The sequence below is a fragment of the Schistocerca cancellata genome, chromosome 2 (assembly GCF_023864275.1).
Source record: "Schistocerca cancellata isolate TAMUIC-IGC-003103 chromosome 2, iqSchCanc2.1, whole genome shotgun sequence".
NCBI lineage: Eukaryota > Metazoa > Arthropoda > Insecta > Orthoptera > Acrididae > Schistocerca > Schistocerca cancellata.
The window spans coordinates 669962872-669978989 of record NC_064627.1 but is presented as its reverse complement, the minus strand read 5'-3'; positions in this window follow the sequence as shown (position 1 = coordinate 669978989).

Here is a 16118-nt window from a genome sequence, read left to right as displayed (position 1 = left end):
ATTTACATTAATAATTTTCAAAAGTCATAATGCCGGCCGAGGTGGCCGAGCGGTTCTAGGCGCTACAGTCTGGAACCGCGCGACCGCTACGGTAGCAGGTTCGAATCCTGCCTCAGGCATGGACGTGTGTGATGTCCTTAGGTTAGTTAGGTCTAAGTAGTTCTAAGTTCTAGGGGACTGATGATCTTAGAAGTTAAGTTCCATAGTGCTGAGAGCCATTTGAACCAAAAGTTCATGATATCCAGAATTACAAATTTACTCTTTCTGGCGGACACACGTCCAAATCGTCCGCTCTTAAAATTCTGCCATCTCTCTCCCCACATCCACCACTGCTGGCGGCTCACCTCCAGCTGCGCAACGCTACGCGCTGTTCACATCCAACTGCCCAACACTGCAATGGCAAAAATTCCAACAATGCAAACCAGCCACAGACTTCACACAGCACAGTCAGTGATTTTCATATAGAGCGCTAAACAGCCTACTTACAATACCAACCAGACAGAGGCAGATAAACATCGGGCGTTCGGTTTCTACCTTCTTGTAGCAAAATGTTGAAAGTCCTGTTGTCTGTTTTTTGCCACTAAGACCATGAAATGGCTATCAAGTCCGTGTTTACGTTTGCACTAATGTTGTCTCTGTAAGTTTAAAATGGTTCAAATGGCTCTGAGCACTATGGAACCTATCTTATAAGGTCATCAGTTCCCTAGAACTTAGAACTACTTAAATCTAACTAACCTAAGGACATCACACACATCCATGATCGACGCAGGATTCGAACCTGCGACCGTAGCGGTCGCGCGGTTCCAGGCTGTAGCGCCTAGAACCGCTCGGCCACCTCGGCCGGCCTCTGCAAGTTTACAGTCATAGGGCTGTGCTACACATAGTCACACGAAAGCAGTCAGAAATTCGCAAGGTCGACCCTAATCTTATTCACGATCTAAACAGCCACTGACCCAGAACTATACGTGAGTTAACATTCTTTCGATTCAGTTGTCTTCCTTTAGGTAAGAGCTCGCCACGCTATTCCGTCACGAATACCAAACATGCCAGCGGATTTTCTAAGCTAGACCAAATTATTTCACACGCGGTTGTCTTTCACATGGAAGCACATAAACTTACCAAACATTCACTAAAATGCGTCCCACTCAAGTCGCTTACTGTGAGCAATACCAGAACCGAATTTACGTCTCTAATTTTTCATTTTACATAATATTTGCCAAGAGCGATCTATCATGATGTGATCTGTACAATGGTCCAGAAGCGACCCTCCTTGGCTAGTTTACTCGTGCAGGTAGCACCCCTCTCTCCAAAAGGGAAACTCTCAATTCTGATAGGCTGTTGATTTGAATGACCTATCAGAACGTTCTTCATAGATGTTTCTCGCGACAAAATCATGTATTACCCAAACACAATTTAGAAAGTAATTTTACGTAAGCAAAACTTCAATTTATTTCACTAGATTTAATTATAAACCAAATAAAGTATAAAATAGTTCCAAAATTAAATAAAGAACGTACTCCGTTCTTAACTTCTTTGCTGGTTACCTTTTACAAAAGCATGCTCACTCAGACATATGTCACATGACTCCTGGTTTTTCCCAGGAATTTTTACCACGGTTTGAATTTCGCATATCTCTTCGCAAAACAAACCATTTCGAATTCTCATATGCCCCTCGTTCACTCTCTCAATCACTCCCATGCACTCGCATATCAAAATTTAACTGAATATTAATTTTAAAAGGTTCCAATATTACGTCAAATAAAAGTTAAAAATGTTATAAAATGAAAGATTCTAGTTCATTGATTTTTAGGAGTTGAACTTTTCGTAATAGTTGCACATGATGTTGAAAGCTGATCTATTGGTTTTTTTGTGATTTTTAGGAAACTATAATAAATAACGAAATGAAATTTGGATGTATCTTTGTAGCAAAAACAATAAGCAATGTCTATTGTTTGAATAAAATCAGAGAATAACTAAGCTTATTTAGAGTCATATGGAGTATAAATATTCGTAGCATTCTACTGGCAGGTTGAGTGACTGCCACTGGCGGCATCTGAGATAGGTGTGTCAATGTGTTCTAACTAACGGAAAAACAACTAACGAATCTCCTGCAGTTACTGGACGGGAGGCGCTCATGGCTCCACACTTTACTGCACCTATGATAACAGTTGCTACGTTACAGGCTGCGAAAGTCAAGATCTCCAGGTGGTGCCAAGGTACGGCACATAGTAATATTCTGATTATAATATAGGAGATGGGATGTGGAAGTTGACCGATGTATACAATCTCAGTAGTTGCCATCGTCTAGCTGTCACGCGGTGTCTTAAAAAGTTGCCGAGCTCCATTGTAGTGCCATCTTAATGCAGCTCCTTTTAATATTCTATTGGGTCCGAAGGAGACTGTCATGGGTTCGCGTTTTCTGTGCTTTAGAACAACACTAGGCGCTACCTTCCCAGCCCTACCACATTACTAACTGCGTCCCTCCTCTTGCTTCTCACATTTTCTTTAATCCAGCGTCCGCCTATAATATTGAATAATTCTGTGTTCTTTCGTTATCTTCAATTTGTTCCACTTCAGCATATCCAGGTATTTTCCTCTTCACCTCTTATTTAATACGCAAAGTTTCTGTCGAGCTTCTTAGCTATCCCTGTTTCAGGTTCTTAGAGAACTACAAGGTGAATGATGGGAAATTTTAGCTTTGTTCAAACGTATGAGTTTGGATTTCAGTGTACTAAAACGTGTTTCTCAAATTTTACCTGTTAAACATATGCCAGATTCTATAAACTACTTTTCGTTCCACAGCCGCTACGTACTTGAAAATGGATAAAAACCGTGGGTCTGCCTAGGCTGTAATTGACTGTTAAAAATTAAAATTTATCACTCACTTCGCGACTGGCCACTTTGGGCCGTAAAGACTGACGTCAGGTAATACGAAAGAGCGGCCGAATGTACCAGATATGGTAAGGATGGAAATTATATTTAGCTGTTTCACGATGCGCTAATTTCAATGGCAATTCATTTCCGTCACGATTAAACCAGTTTTCTTTCTGTCTTGTTTTAGTTTTCTCCTTGGAACTGTCTCTACTGATTTCAGTATTACATCCCTTACCTACTACGACGCCTCCTCTAATTCATGTGTCGCTTATAAGTTATGAAATCAATCGTGTTTTACAGTCGTTTCTTCAACCTTGTAATATAAATCACGTGTTTCACTTTTCATGTGGGATGACTTTTGTAGTTCTCACACCCAGCTTTGTTCAGTAACGAAAGATTCTTCTGCTTTTTGAGGCGGAGGAGAAATAACGGAATGTTGTTTTTGTTGTCGTCTTCAGTTCTGAAACTGGTTTGATACAGCTCTCCAAGCTACTCTATCTTGTGCAAGCTTCTTCATCTCCCAGTTCCTACTGCAAACCACATCCTTCTGAATCTGCTAGTGTAGTGGTCTCCCTCTACGATTTTTACCCTCCACGCTGCCCTCCAGTACTAAATTGGTGATTCCTTGATGCCTCAGAACATGTCCTACCAACGGATCCCTTGTTCTAGTCAAGTTGTGCCACAAACTCCTATTCTCCCCAATCCTTTTCAATACCTCCTAATTAGTTATGTGATCTACCCATCTAATCTTCAGCATTCTTCTATAGCACCACATTTCGAAAGCTTCTATTCTCTTCTTGTTCAAACTATTTATCGTCCACGTTTCACTTCCATACATGGCTACACTCCATACAAATACTTTTAGAAACGACTTCTTGACACTTAAATCTATGCTCGATTTTAACAAATATCTCTTCTTCAGAAACGCTTTCCTTGGAATTGCGAGTCTATATTTTATATCCTCTCTACTTCGACCATCATCAATTATTTTGCTCCCCAAACACCAAAACTCCTTTACTACTTTAAATGTCTCATTTCCTACTCTAATTCCCCCAGCATCACCCGACTTAATTCGACTACATTCCATTATCCTCGTTTTGCTTTTGTTGATGTTCATCTTATATCCTCCTTTCAAGACACTGTCCATTCCGTCCAACTGCTCTTCCAAGTCCTTTGCTGTCTCTGAAAGAATTACAATGTCATCAGCGAACCTCAAACTTTTTATTTCTTCTCCATGGATTTTAATACCTACACCGAATTTTTCTTTTGTTTCCTTTACTGCTTGCTCAATATACAGATTGAATAATATCGGGGAGAGGCTACAACCCTGTCTCACTCCCTTCCAAACCACTGCTTCCCTTTCATGTCCCTCGACTCTTGTAACTGCCATCTGGTTTCTGTACAAATTGTAAATAGCCTTTCGCTCCCTGTATTTTACCCCTGCCACCTTCAGAATTTGAAAGATAATGGAATAATCGAAAAAAATACTGCATTATTAATCTTGTGGTGATCTAATGGCACACCACTACAGATTACACTTCCAGCCATTGGCATGGATATACAAATGATTAGAATTTAATTGTATCGGCAAAAATTAGACACGAGTAACTATATACTGAAAGATTAAGCAGTGTGTTTTTCCATTCAGAGAGGAGATCGTGGTATATACTCGGGTAGGGGAGAGAAATGTGTGTCAGGGCATGTCAGAATTTGTCAGATCGCCGTCTGTCGAGGTTGGACCGTAGCCCGCACTTACAAGGATCCCAAGACTTACACGTGAACATGAAATCAGTGAGATCAGGAGGGCCATGGATGAAAACAACGACTGCACGCGTCTAGCGCCCGAGAGGGCAGACAAATTGTTCACTCAGCTGCTCTGGATCATACAGCCACTTCATCTACCTGTACTCTGGAAATAAATGAGTTTTTTTGCAGCAAGACAAGTATCCACACGGATAGTTTGACGACGTGCGGAGTACCGCGGACTGCCAGCACTTCGACTACTGTTGCAGCTTCCCATGACACAGCTGCTGAGGGAGGCGACCCGACAACACCGCGGCTAACGTCAACACAGGACACAGATGAAGGCAGGAAGATTGGGCTTAACGTCCCGTTGACATCGAGGTCATTTACTACCTGCCCCATTGCAGCCAAAATGCTGGTTTCAGTACTTGGACTACACCTATGGTAATTTAAAGGAACTGTATAAATTTCAGCAGCACCTTAACCAGCAATACGCCAGCACTCAACGGAAGGGGGAGATTGAAAAAAAAAAAAAGATGTTTTATCCTGAGTCGATGGGGAGGAGTAAAGAGAGCCTGATGACTCATTCGACCACAGTGTGCATAAGAAACCTATCATCACCGACAGATTCCTGAGTGCTACTTCCCACCACGACGCAAAAACGTAAGAATCTGTCCTGCACGCGTTAACCGACTGCAAGAGCCCACATCGAATAAACGAGACACGACGTTTGACGGTGGAAGTGCAGAAACTGTGGTCAGCTTTCTGAGTCAGTAGTACAGAAATTCCAGTATCATATATTGGATTGTAAGGCATACGCAGGAGCAGAAATGTAACTGCTGCAGGACAGATTGCCGGCTACACGAATCAACCACCGCTACCCCACACCGTCACGCCAGGTTCTGCGCCAGTTTGACGATGACGGGTAGTAAGTACACCAGACAGACGAAGGGCATTTGCAGCAGTCTCCAAAAAAGTTGATATATACAACAATATGACTGCTGTTTCGCACACCCGAGTTTTACCAAAAATGAAGACGGTAGAGGAAACTTACAGGTGCACAACAACAACAAAAAATGGTTCAAATGGCTCTGAGCACTATGGGACTTAACTTCTGAAGTCATCAGTCCCCTAGAACTTAGAACTACTTAAACCTAACTAGCCTAAGAACATCACAAACATCCATGCCCGAGGCAGAATTCGAACCTGCGACCGTAGCGGTAGTGCAGTTCCAGACTGTAGCGCCTAGAACCGCTCGGCCACCAAGGGTCGGCCAGGAGCACAAAATTCTAACCCGGCTACCATTTCGTGTCATTTCACTGTACTTATTGACGGTGCTTTGTAAGGTTGTACTCGATTGCGTACGTCATTTTAATATCACATGGATAAAACACAGATATTTCACATTATTATATGTTGTAGCAGCCACAGCAGCGCAAGATAGCACGACCTTCCTGTGTGGCTAGCTTCCATCGCGTGTGAAATGGCCAAAGATAAGAACAGAAAGAGGTACTGCCACGTTTTTAGCGTAATGTTATCCAAAATGCTTTGCTCCAGCTCCATGTCTCACGTACTGTATTAATAGGAAACACCATATGAAGCGCCTTTGACAACCGTGATTATTACACTACTGGTCATTAAAATTGTTACTCCACGAAGATGACGTGCTAAAGACGTGAAATTTAACCGACAGGACGGAGATGCTGTGATATGCAAATGATAGCTTTTCAGAGCATTCACACAAGGTTGGCGCCGGTGGCGACACCTACAACGTGCTGACGTAAGGAAAGTTTCCAACAGATTTCTCATACACAAACAGCAGTTGACCGGCGTTGCCTGGTGAAACGTTGTTGTGATGCCTCGTGTAAGGAGGAGAAATGCGTACCATCACGTTTCCGACTTTGATAAAGGTCAGATTGTAGCCTATCGCGATTGCGATTTATCGTATCGCGACATTGCTGCTCGCGTTGGTCGAGTTCCAATGACTGTTAGCAGAATATGGAATCGGTGGGTTCAGGAGGGTAATACGGAACGCCGTGCTGGATCCCAACGGCCTCGTATCACTAGCAGTCGAGATGACAGGCATCTTATCCGCATAGCTGTAACGGATCGTGCAGCCACGTCTCTACCCCTGGGTTAACGGATGGGGACGTTTGCAAGACAACAACCATCTGCACGAACAATTCGACGACGTTTGCAGCAGTATGGGCTATCAGCTCGGAGACCATGGCTGCTGTTACCCTTGATGCTGCATCACAGACAGGAGCGCCTGCGATGGTGTACTCAACGAAAAACCTCTGTGCACGAATGGCAAAAATTAATTTTTTCGGATCAATCCACGTTCTGTTTACAGCATCATGATGGTCGCATCCGTGTTTGGCGACATCGCGATGAACGCACATTGGAAGCGTGTATTCGTCATCGCCATACTGGCGTATCACCCGGCGTGATGGCATGAGGTGCCATTGGTTACGCGTCTCGGTCACCTCTTGTTCGAACTGACGGCACTTTGAACAGTGGATGTTACATTTAAGATGTACCCGTGGCTCTACCCTTCATTCGATTCCTGCGAAACCCTACATTTCGGCAGGATAATGCACAACCGCATGTTGCAGGTCCTGTACGGGGCTTTCTGGATACAGAAAATGTTCGACTGCTGTCCTGGCCAGCACATTCTCCAGATCTCTCACCAACTGAAAACGTCTGGTCAATGGTGGCCGAGCAACTGGCTCGTCACAATTCGCCAGTCACTACTCTTGATGAACTGTGGTATTGTGTTGAAGCTGCATGGGCAGCTGTACCTGTACACGCCATCCGAGCTCTGTTTGACTCAATGCCCAGGCGTATCAAGGCCGTTATTATGGCCAGAGGTGGTTGTTCTGGGTATTGATTTCTACATCTACATCTACATCTATACTCCGCGAGCCACCTTACGGTGTGTGGCGGAGGGTACTTATTGTACCACTATCTGATCCCCCCTTCCCTGTTCCATTCACGAATTGTGCGTGGGAAGAACGACTGCTTGTAAGTCTCCGTATTTGCTCTAATTTCTCGGATCTTTTCGTTGTGATTACGCGAGATATATGTGGGCGGTAGTAATATGTTGCCCACCTCTTCCCGGAATGTGCTCTCTCGTAATTTCGATAATAAACCTCTCCGTATTGCGTAACGCCTTTCTTGAAGTGTCCGCCACTGGAGCTTGTTCAGCATCTCCGTAACGCTCTCGCGCTGACTAAATGTCCCCATGACGAATCGCGCTGCTTTTCGCTGGATCATGTCTATCTCTTCTATTAATCCAACCTGGTAAGGGTCCCATACTGATGAGCAATACTCAAGAATCGGACGAACAAGCGTTTTGTAAGCTACTTCTTTCGTCGATGAGTCACATTTTCTTAGAATTCTTCCTATGAATCTCAACCTGGCGCCTGCTTTTCCCACTATTTGTTTTATGTGATCATTCCACTTCAGATCGCTCCGGATAGTAACTCCTAAGTATTTTACGGTCGTTACCGCTTCCAATGATTTACTACCTATGGCATAATCGTATTGGAATGGATTTCTGCCCCTATGTATGCGCATTATATTACATTTATCTACGTTTAGGGAAAGCTGCCAGCTGTCGCACTATGCATTAATCCTCTGCAGGTCTTCCTGGAGTACGTACGAGTCTTCTGATGTTGCTACTTTCTTGTAGACAACCGTGTCATCTGCAAATAGCCTCACGGAGCTACCGATGTTGTCAACTAAGTCATTTATGTATATTGTAAACAATAAAGGTCCTATCACGCTTCCTTGCGGTACTCCCGAAATTACCTCTACATCTGCAGATTTTGAACCGTTAAGAATGACATGTTGTGTTCTTTCTTCTAGGAAATCCTGAATCCAATCACAAACCTGGTCCGATATTCCGTAAGCTCGTATTTTTTTCACTAAACGTAAGTGCGGAACCGTATCAAATGCCTTCCTGAAGTCCAGGAATACGGTATCAATCTGCTCGCCAGTGTCTACGGCACTGTGAATTTCTTGGGCAAATAGGGCGAGCTGAGTTTCACATGATCTCTGTTTGCGGAATCCATGTTGGTTATGATGAAGGAGATTTGTATTATCTAAGAACGTCATAATACGAGAACACAAAACATGTTCCATTATTCTACAACAGATTGACGTAAGCGAAATAGGCCTATAATTATTCGCATCTGATTTATGACCCTTCTTGAAAATGGGAACGACCTGCGCTTTCTTCCAGTCGCTAGGTACTTTACGTTCTTCCAGCGATCTACGATAAATTGCTGATAGAAAGGGGGCAAGTTCTTTAGCATAATCACTGTAGAATCTTAAGGGTATCTCGTCTGGTCCGGATGCTTTTCCGCTACTAAGTGATAGCAGTTGTTTTTCAATTCCGATATCGTTTATTTCAATACTTTCCATTTTGGCGTCCGTGCGACGGCTGAAGTCAGGGACCGTGTTACGATTTTCCGCAGTGAAACAGTTTCGGAACACTGAATTCAGTATTTCTGCCTTTCTTCGGTCGTCCTCTGTTTCGGTGCCATCGTGGTCAACGAGTGACTGAATAGGGGATTTAGATCCGCTTACCGATTTTACATATGACCAAAACTTTTTAGGGTTCTTGTTTAGATTGTTTGCCAATGTTTTATGTTCGAATTCGTTGAATGCTTCTCTCATTGCTCTCTTTACGCTCTTTTTCGCTTCGTTCAGCTTTTCCTTATCAGCTATGATTCGACTACTCTTAAACCTATGATGAAGCTTTCTTTGTTTCCGTAGTACCTTTCGTACATGATTGTTATACCACGGTGGATCTTTCCCCTTGCTTTGGACCTTAGTCGGTACGAACTTATCTAAGGCGTACTGGACGATGTTTCTGAATTTTTTCCATTTTTGTTCCACATCCTCTTCCTCAGAAATGAACGTTTGATGGTGGTCACTCAGATATTCTGCGATTTGTGCCCTATCACTCTTGTTAAGCAAATATATTTTCCTTCCTTTCTTGGCATTTCTTATTACACTTGTAGTCATTGATGCAACCACTGACTTATGATCACTGATACCCTCTTCTACATTCACGGAGTCGAAAAGTTCCGGTCTATTTGTTGCTATGAGGTCTAAAACGTTAGCTTCACGAGTTGGTTCTCTAACTATCTGCTCGAAGTAATTCTCGGACAAGGCAGTCAGGATAATGTCACAAGAGTCTCTGTCCCTGGCTCCAGTTCTGATTGTGTGACTATCCCATTCTATACCTGGTAGATTGAAGTCTCCCCCTATTACAATAGTATGATCACGAAACTTCTTCACGACGTTCTGCAGGTTCTCTCTGAGGCGCTCAACTACTACGGTTGCTGATGCAGGTGGTCTAGAGAAGCATCCGACTATCATATCTGACCCACCTTTGATACTTAGCTTAACCCAGATTATTTCACATTCGCATTCGCTAATAACTTCACTGGATATTATTGAATTCTTTACTGCTATAAATACTCCTCCACCATTGGCGTTTATCCTATCCTTGCGTTATATATTCCATTCTGTGTCTAGGATTTCGTTACTGTTCACTTCCGGTTTTAACCAACTTTCCGTTCCTAATACTATATGCGCACTATTTCCTTCAATAAGAGATACTAATTCAGGAACCTTGCCCTGGATACTCCTGCAGTTTACCAATATTACGTTAACTTTTCCTGTTTTTGGTCTCTGAGGACGGACGTTCTTTATCAACGATGATAATGTCCTCTCTGGTAAGCCGTCAGGTATTTTATCGTTTCGCCCAAGGGGTGGTCCCTCTAACCTAAAAAACCCCCGTGTGCACGCCACACGTACTCTGCTACCCTAGTAGCTGCTTCCGGTGTGTAGTGCACGCCTGACCTGTCTAGGGGGGCCCTACAGTTCTCCACCCAATAACGGAGGTCGATGAATTTGCAACCATTATAGTCGCAGAGTCGTCTGAGCCTCTGGTTTAGACCCTCCACACGGCTCCAAACCAGAGGACCGCGATCGACTCTGGGCACTATGCTGCAGATATTAAGCTCAGCTTGCACTCCGCGTGCGATGCTGGTTGTCTTCACCAAATCAGCCAGCCGCCGGAAGGAACCAAAGATGGCCTCAGAACCCAAGCGGCAGGCGTCATTCGTTCCGACATGTGCTACTATCTGCAGCCGGTCACACCCAGTGCGTTCAATAGCTGCCGGAAGGGCCTCCTCCACATTACGGACGAGACCCCCCGGCAAGCACACCGAGTGCACACTGGCATTCTTCCCCGACCTACCCGCTATTTTCCTGAGGGGCTCCATAACCCGCCTAACGTTGGAGCTCCCTATAACTAATAGGCCCGCCCTCTGTGACTGTCGGGACCTTGCCGGAGAATCGGCCACTGGCCCAACAGGCGAGGCATCCTGTGGTGGCTCGGAAACGATGTCATCACCACTAGGAAGCACCCCGTACCTGTTGGAAAGGGGTAAGGCAGCTGCCACGCGGCCAGATCCCACCTTCGCCTTTCGGCCAGGCACGCGCGAGCCCACCACTGTCCGCCATTCACCCTGGAGTGATGGCTGACCGGTAAGATGCTCACTGCCGGAAGACGCAGCGACATCAGGGGTTCCATGTGACTCCAAGGCCACCGAAGTAGGCATAGGTCTCACCACAGTTGCCCCAACGCCACTACGTGCCGACGCCTGCGCCTCGAGCTCGATGAGCCTAACAGACAAAGCCTCCACCTGCCCCCGAAGAGTGGCCAATTCTCCTTGCGTCCGCTCACAACAACCACAGTCCCTACACATGACTATGTTTACCCTACTCTATACGATGACAAATTCCCAAGATAATCTTCTGATGAGCTACTCTGATAATCAAGAAACACTCACTGAAATACGAGACGCGAAAACTACGCTAGGTTTTCCCAGAAAAACTATTTAAAAGCTAAGCGCAGCAAATAAGTACAAAAACGCTTTATACAAACAGTACTCGCTGCTGCTGGTGCTCTCGCTCTGGCTGTCACAAGACAAGATCTCAGGATCTATGCACCCAAATTGCGTGAAAATGTAATCACATGTCAGTTTTTGTATAATGTATTTGTCCAATGGATACCCGTTTATCACCTGCATTTCTTCTTGGTGTTGCAATTTTAATGGCCAGTAGTGTACATTTAATATAACTGCTCCTAGCGTTGCATAACTCCCTGGCTTTGTAGGTTACGCTGAACTGCAGTTTAATCTCGGATAATGTGAGGAAGACTCAAATGGGTTCGTGTTTGCAAGAAATTTGCGAGTGTTGCCTGTAGTGCGGTGCATAAGGACGGAGGTTGTAATTCTACATACACTGCAGAGATGGACATGACTGCAAATAACAGCGATTTGGAAGAGTTATAGCCGAAAATTGTGCCCTGCAGAGGAGTGGAGAAGGCTACACGTTAATGAGGCGATCTGACGCGCATTCGTGCTGCAATCAGCGGTCGCACTAATCAAGTATAACAGTCAGAGAAGTCCCACGTGAAAGAAATTTTTGGTACAATTGTGGAGCGAGTAGTACGGACTATGCTATCTTTAAAACCGAAGCTTTGCAACGTTATACTTGCATTAGCATGCCTGTAGTTGGATAAATGTCAGAGAAACCACAGATAATGTTCTTTGGTGTTGAATATTAAGGTTGAAATAGCTTCAGTGTATTAAATCTTTATTTTTTAACAAATATGTTTCAATTACGAGTAATTACTACAGGTTTATTATTTTCTATGTGTATAAAATTCCTGGCCGGTGCTTTCTAGTGTGATCAGTGACACATAAACCTTACTGAAATCTACTATCGAACTCAAAATTACGACTACTTCCTTTTTAATTGCTGTTGAACATCCCAACAGCATCGCGGTAATTAGAGGCAGAACACTTTTTAGGGAGAGAAGGACAAGGGAATGGATTGTGAAATGTAAAATGAATAGCCCGGGATTCACTTAACGTCTTTTCTCAACCCTACGAAAATCTTGAGTTCTGATGGGCAGGGGAATGTCTTTCCCTTTGTCAGTATGTAGGTGTTATGTTGACGAGTTACGCAACGGATTGATCTGACATGTTCCCTTTGGCTCCTGCAAGAAGCAATTTCCAACCTACGCTACTTCAGAAGTTAGACAGACGCTCCTAACGTACCAAAAATGCCAGAAAAACTTTCAGCAATAAATATCTTCTCGAGTCGTCTGCTGTAAGGAAAAGACACAAAAATATTCTATTTTCTTACATAACTAGTGGGATACTTGGGTACTGGAGTATTGCTAGTTAGTGTGAGAAAAACATTAAATGAGCGGAAAATATTATTTATTGAAAAATCTGAGAAAATCAAGTGAAACTTTCATTTATAAACTGATACACAAATTTCCAGGTTCTTTTTGGAATAGGAGGTTACTTCTTATGGACAGGAATCCTGTTAATGAAATTTATATACAAAGTGTGGGAAAGCTCTTTCGCCGGTCGGTGTGGCCGTGCGGTCCAGGCAATTCAGTCTGGAACCGCGTGACCGCTCCGGTCGCAGGTTCGAATCCTACCTCGGGCATGGATGTGTGTGACGTCCTTAGGTTAGTTAGGTTTAAGTAGTTCTAAGTTCTAGGGGACTGATGACCACAGATGTTAAGTCCCATAGTGCTCAGAGCCATTTGAACCATTTTGAAAGCTCTTTTATCCATTTTCTTTAAGAATGTTATTTACTTGGCAGAATGTCTGAGAGCCGCGCCCACTCAACTTGAACAATTATCCGACTGAATTTTTCTAAGTACGGTCGAGGCTGTCGCGTGAGAAATGTAATAGTGACGTGAATGAAGTATGTTATTTCTAATGGAGGAAAGATGGGGCTCACCTACGCCATAGCGCACAATACCGTGAGCTGCAATGACTGCTGCCTGCGTCGTTCGCAGCTGAAAAATAACAAAACTATCTCTTTCTATCTGGATTGACCTTCATCAATCGAACTCTCACTGTGCCTTGATGGAGTCACGGACTCGTATCTGCCCCTTCTAACTATTGGCGTGGTTCACTGGTCAGATAACCAGTCCACCGCGATGCCACTCAATGTTCGCTCGCAGGCGGTAACTAGCACTCTGTCTGTGTTCACACTGCACATTAAGTGTCGCGGCCAACACAGTGAACAAACGCTTAATCGTGAGTGACTCAATATAGAGTATCACTCCGATTCGCTAGCGACAAGTGTGCTCTCCCAGTGCAGTACAGAGTAGAGTCTTTGTTCCTCGCTCTCTGCCTACACACACGAGCGCACTCGCTCCCGCTACGTGTTCCCGCTTCAAGAGCGTCACAAGAACGACACGTCTCCAAGCAAAAACCGAGAGGGTATATCATTCGCTGTCTTTCCCTCACTCCTCCAGCTCATTGTGTCAGAAATAGTCTACCAATCAGCGTTACTCTTACCAATGGGAGAATGGTTCTCCATTTAAGCCGACCAGTCCGGAAATATATAGCATCTCCATTAGGCGTTTCCTGTGCACCTGTGAGAACTCTGAAACTGTGCACTAGCTCCATCAAAAATGCATATGCTGGTGCTCTCCCAAACAATACAGTGGATTTTGCTTTTTAGGTGAACACACAGACCATTATCCCTTTTCCCTGGCTAAACTGTTTTGGTCTCTGGGAAGTCGGCTGGTCAGAGCAGCTGTGTGCTTACTTACCCTCCTACAGACATTCCAATGGCCAGTTGCCTCCCCCGAACAAAAACTTCTGTGGCCGTCGTGTCTTGAATGTTTGTATACGTCAGCCTCGACTTTTTAATCTCGGTGCGCACTTGTGATTTATTTATTAGATTTGCATATCGATTAAATGAAAATATGTAAAAATTGACTCTACCCTATCGAGTTTGGGCTCGAATGAATCGTCTTGATATGCAGAATACGATGGTGAGGTCGTAATATGTAAGAAATAAAGGTCAGGAGACCACGCCACCATACACCTCTTCTCCTCAAAACAAGTCTACTGTCTGAAATCACTGCACCAAGTTGCTGAGTTTGTGATGTATTATTGAAATATTTTGTCATTGTACACTCCTGGAAATGGAAAAAAGAACACATTGACACCGGTGTGTCAGACCCATCATACTTGCTCCGGACACTGCGATAGGGCTGTACAAGCAATGATCACACGCACGGCACAGCGGACACACCAGGAACCGCGGTGTTGGCCGTCGAATGGCGCTAGCTGCGCAGCATTTGTGCACCGCCGCCGTCAGTGTCAGCCAGTTTGCCGTGGCATACGGAGCTCCATCGCAGTCTTTAACACTGGTAGCATGCCGCGACAGCGTGGACGTGAACCGTATGTGCAGTTGACGGACTTTGAGCGAGGGCGTATAGTGGGCATGCGGGAGGCCGGGTGGACGTACCGCCGAATTGCTCAACACGTGGGGCGTGAGGTCTCCACAGTACATCGATGTTGTCGCCAGTGGTCGGCGGAAGGTGCACGTGCCCGTCGACCTTGGACCGGACCGCAGCGACGCACGGATGCACGCCAAGACCGTAGGATCCTACGCAGTGCCGTAGGGGACCGCACCGCCACTTCCCAGCAAATTAGGGACACTGTTGCTCCTGGGGTATCGGCGAGGACCATTCGCAACCGTCTCCATGAAGCTGGGCTACGGTCCCGCACACCGTTAGGCCGTCTTCCGCTCACGCCCCAACATCGTGCAGCCCGCCTCCAGTGGTGTCGCGAGAGGCGTGAATGGAGGGACGAATGGAGACGTGTCGTCTTCAGCGATGAGAGTCGCTTCTGCCTTGGTGCCAATGATGGTCGTATGCGTGTTTGGCGCCGTGCAGGTGAGCGCCACAATCAGGACTGCATACGACCGAGGCACACAGGGCCAACACCCGGCATCATGGTGCGGGGAGCAATCTCCTACACTGGCCGTACACCACTGGTGATCGTCGAGGGGACACTGAATAGTGCACGGTACATCCAAACCGTCATCGAACCCATCGTTCTACCATTCCTAGACCGGCAAGGGAACTTGCTGTTCCAACAGGACAATGCACGTCCGCATGTATCCCGTGCCAGCCAACGTGCTCTAGAAGGTGTAAGTCAACTACCCTGGCCAGCAAGATCTCCGGATCTGTCCCCTATTGAGCATGTTTGCGACTGGATGAAGCGTCGTCTCACGCGGTCTGCACGTCCAGCACGAACGCTGGTCCAACTGAGGCGCCAGGTGGAAATGGCATGGCAAGCCGTTCCACAGGACTACATCCAGCATCTCTACGATCGTCTCCATGGGAGAATAGCAGCCTGCATTGCTGCGAAAGGTGGATATATACTGTACTAGTGCCACATTGTGCATGCTCTGTTGCCTGTGTCTATGTGCCTGTGGTTCTGTCAGTGTGATCATGTGATGTATCTGACCCCAGGAATGTGTCAATAAAGTTTCCCCTTCCTGGGACAATGAATTCACGGTGTTCTTATTTCAATTTCCAGGAGTGTATTTCTTATTCTCTCAATGAACAGACAACAAAACGTTGCCGT